The following is a 4565-nucleotide window of genomic DNA, read 5'->3' on the forward strand; positions in this document are numbered from 1 at the left end:
GCTTTCCCACGGTGTCATTTCAACGCTGCTGGCCGCCAGCAGAGGGCGGGGACGAGGGCAGGGCCAGCCAATCGCACGCCGGTCCGGTGTTTGAGTGACAGCGCAGTTGGGCCCGAGCACGTCCCCTTTAGGCCCGAGACTGAGAGGAGGCTGAAAAAACTAAAGACCCCTCACTCTGAGGGTATTTCTGATGACTATGGACACTTCCTTGACCTTGATCGTTATTAAGGATAAAGGTCCAGTGTTTAAGATTTAGGCGAAAGGGATTTATTGGCAGTAATTGAATGTGAAATAATCCTAGTGATGTTTTTACTAGTGTGTTTCAAATCTAAATTTTTACAAATTATCGTTTTCTTTACCCTAGAATGGCCCCTTCATATTTAACATGCTGCTATAACACAACAATTTCGCAATTTGGGATCAATGCAGTACGTCAAACCATCTATCTATCTATCTATCTATCTATCTATCTATCTATCTTACCCTGTGAATCACTACATGCAGAAAGGGAAAAAGGACATAAACAAATCTGCTCTTTCTGTGATGAGCATCCTTCTAAAAGTCATTGCAGTGTCCAAGATGAAACACCATGTCTTCACCCTAAATGTCCTCTGATATCCTCCTCTGGAGACACGTGCACGGTCGCACGCACACTCTGCACACGTGCTCTCATCCAAGTAGATAATGAGTGCATTTCATTTTTGGGTGAACTACCCCCTTTAACATCAGAGTGACCGATCTTTCCAAGCATGGAGGATCTTTGGAGAGACTTTGACAGCGGTCCAATGGACTTTCGGTCCGTGCCTGTCCCCCCCACCACCCACAACCCTCTCCTCCCTCACCCCCCCCCCCCCCCCCCTCCTCCTCCCTCGTGCATGTCCCGGTGGTGATGAGGAGTGGCTGGCCGGCTGTCAGCACGCGCTGGCCGTGGGAAAGTTCCCCAACCGACGCTGATAACCAATCAGAGGCCGGCGGCCGTCTCCGGCGCTGGAATGAATGGAGCAATTGGTCGGGGCGACGGGCGGTCTGCGAGCGAGCGTGTGAACCTGTAATCCAATCCTGACTCAGGCAGAGACAGGGAGAGCTGCCGCAGCCGGAGGAAGCCGACGGGTCTAATCTTACCCCACAGAGAGACCTCATGCACGGCCACGACTTCAAGGAGTGCGTGCAGGGCGCGCCCCACAAAAGAGCACAATAACGATGCGCGCTGCCACATCAGCACCATATACACCACCACTGGCTCCTGTTGTGGTCTCACACACCCACACATACCCACACACTCCAAATAATGTGACAGAGCTGCTGGTGTGTGTTTGTCCACACTGAGGGCTCGTGTTTCCGCAGCCGAGGGTCTCCTGCAGGGACCCAGCTGAGTCATGTCAAAGCACTTTAATACAATATCATTACACCAGATAAGCTGAGGCTGATGGGCGATAAAAGAATCCCACAATATAGCTGTTGTCATAATAACAGCCTCTTTATGTCTTGATGCATTGTATGAGGTTTAAGCACAGTGAGGAGGGACAAGACATTACTGTGATCCACCTCAGATTTGCTGTTTATCAAGTGTTTATCATTCTCTGCTGATGAAGACGAGTTTAAAACCACAACTTCAGTCTGGAGCAAAAGTCTCCATCTAGATCAAAACATCATGGTAGACAGTCATCTATTATATATTTTTTATTAACTTGATATCATTTTTGGCCATAAATGAAGTTAAAGATTGACCCAGATTCTCATGTGAAAATGAGTTGAAATAAAAACAATTTTATCTGCATTTCAAAGACATTGGCTTGTTAGCATTGTTTTCATTGTTTGCAATCAGCGTTGAAACCAGTTGGTACTGGCAGCACGATGACATTTTGTCCAAAACTGTCTGAAAGGAAAAATTGTGTTTCAAAATGTCACTGAAGGTCATCTTTGACAATAAATAATGCATCATGGGAAACTTCAGGCAAATGAACCTGAAAGGCAATGAATGAGGCGAGAAAACACTATGGAAATAAGTAAACGTGAAAGCCCTGATCCATCAGACGTGAAAACAATGTTGCAATGTAAATGAAATACGACGGCGTTGCCAACTTTTATCTTGTGCTAATAAAGATTAACAGTAAATCGTGCATCGGTCAGTGCTAACACAAACACACACGCATGCACACACACACACACACACACACACACAGTAACATGTTGATCCTTATCAGTGGGAGCCGAGAGAAACCAAAGGCGTACCAGTCATCACAGAGAGAGAGAGCGAGAGAGAGAGAGAGAGCGAGCGAGAGAGAGAGAGAGAGAGAGAGAGAGAGAAAGAGAGAGAGAGAGAGTACATATGAATGAGAGGAAGCACTTAGGGCTGTTTTCATCTTATTGTTGTTGTACAAGGCTGACAGACACACAGATGCACTCACAAACTCAACCACATGCCTATATATTATTTGTGTGTGTGTGTGTGTGTTTGTCTGTGCGCGTGTGTGTGTGTGTATGTGTGTGTGTGAGCTGTTTTCACACACACACACACACACGTCTGAGTTCGTGCAACCTGAGGCCTTTGTCACAATAAACACAGGTGTGCATCCACATGAGTATCTGGCTCTGTGTGACTGTGTGTGTCCTTGTGTGTGTGTGTGTGTCTGTGTGCGTGTGACTAGGGGGAGTGTGAGGGGAGGTGGGGAGTGAGCTCCCTTGTTGTATTTCAAGTTCACCCAGAGTTCCCACGCTGTTATTTTCTGCCCCGGCCGTCTTTGTTCTACCGGTCTCATCACATGTTGTGATTAGGAGGGCCTTTCAGGGGCCGCCCTTTGAAGGTGAGGGCCCGCAACACAACATGATCAAATCCCTGCCTCCTCCCTCTCCCACTGCGAATCAGGCCACCAAACTGATTCACGCTCGGGGCCGCAGCAAATCGGAGTCGCACTGACAGTTCACCTCCGTTGCTCTTGCTTTCCTTTTCTCTTTGTCTTACTTTCTATTTTGACGTATTGTCTACTGTTCTGTTTGCTTGGATTCATCCCTCCATCCGTCTTTTCTCCTCCTCAATCAATGCTTTCCTGTTAAATTGAACTCTCAGGTACTGTCGCCTCCTCAAAGCCTCTCTTCCACGGCCAGATACTCTCAGACGCTGTAAATTGATACACATGGTTTGGGGTCGGTTCTAAACAGAGAGATAAATAAGTTTATTTAACATTCAATTATTAAATGATCTTGAACTTTGGGTCAGAAAAGGATTTGTTTCCACATCCTCTGCTCTCTCTCTCTCGCTGTATGCAAAAAGCTTTTTGAATATCAGTTTATTTATGAGCCATGACTGTGTTTCTGCATCAGTAACATGTCATCAGTGCAGACATGAATTGAGTCTAGTCCATCTCACCCATCAGGCTTTGAAGTTGTTTTAAAGGGATATTTCACCAATAAATTCCCCCTCACGGCTCTCTTGTTTAGCATTGAGTGTAATGCTTCTCCTGTGAGTATTTACACAATGGTCCACATGTCACCGTGTGTTTAGTTGTATTAGTTTGTTTGGATTTGATTTCCTGCAGCGAGCTGATGTGGATCCACATGACTTCAGTGAGTGTAAATGGAGCCGGGCCGCGGTGCTGACAGACTGACACTGATGAATGATGTTGATATCACGTTCAGGAACCCTTAGTTTGTCTTAAACCAAACACAGTCATGCTAAACTGCTAACTAAATAATAAATACTGAAATGTTCCTGGTGGTTTCGGTCTTAAAATGCTCTTAACTGACGACTGGCCTCTTTTTTTGGTCTTTTTCAAGTCTGACTGGGTTTGCAGTCTGTACAGAGACCATTGTATTTAAGTTTATATATTTTGTAAACTTATGGGAACGTGCAAATGGTGTAAATACAGAAATACAATATTTGTTTTATGATTTGTTTCATGCTTTATAATTTGGAAATTACTTGAATGATTAAGTTGTCCGTTTTATTGTTGTTTGATTGTACAAAACACAACATGAAGCCAGAAATAATTCTCCCTCACATGTTGATTAATTTTCATCTGCTGGTTATGTTAAATAAGTCTCATTTCAAAAAGACTGGAGAAATGTAAAAAAATACATAATATTTAGGAAAAAGTGCAACAGTAATAGACACTAGTCTTCCTATCACAAGTTAGTGTACCATCATAAATCATTTTGAAACTGTGAAAAGTTAAGTTGCATAATGTTGCTTTAAACTCTCCCGCAATGTAATCACTGGCTGGATGTTTGGAGCAAACAGTTTTTTGTCCAGATCCAAGTCTAACTTTAATGAGTTCTTTCTTGGCACATGTCCCAACCTTCCACTCATTTTAATGGAAATCTGTTCCGTGGTGTTTGTGTAATACTGCTGACAAACAGACAAACAAACAAACACACAAAGTGACAGGGGTAAAATGGACACAACCTATTTGGCAGAGGTAACAACCTAATCCTATGGTTCCCACACCAGACTCGTAAAAGAAGCACGCTGTGTCGTGACTGGCTTCCAGCTGTTGCACATTTGCACCTACACATTTAAAGTGAGCATGGATCAACTCTCCATCTTCAGCAGATGAATGTGAAAACAG

The sequence above is a fragment of the Pleuronectes platessa genome, chromosome 18 (assembly GCF_947347685.1).
Source record: "Pleuronectes platessa chromosome 18, fPlePla1.1, whole genome shotgun sequence".
NCBI lineage: Eukaryota > Metazoa > Chordata > Actinopteri > Pleuronectiformes > Pleuronectidae > Pleuronectes > Pleuronectes platessa.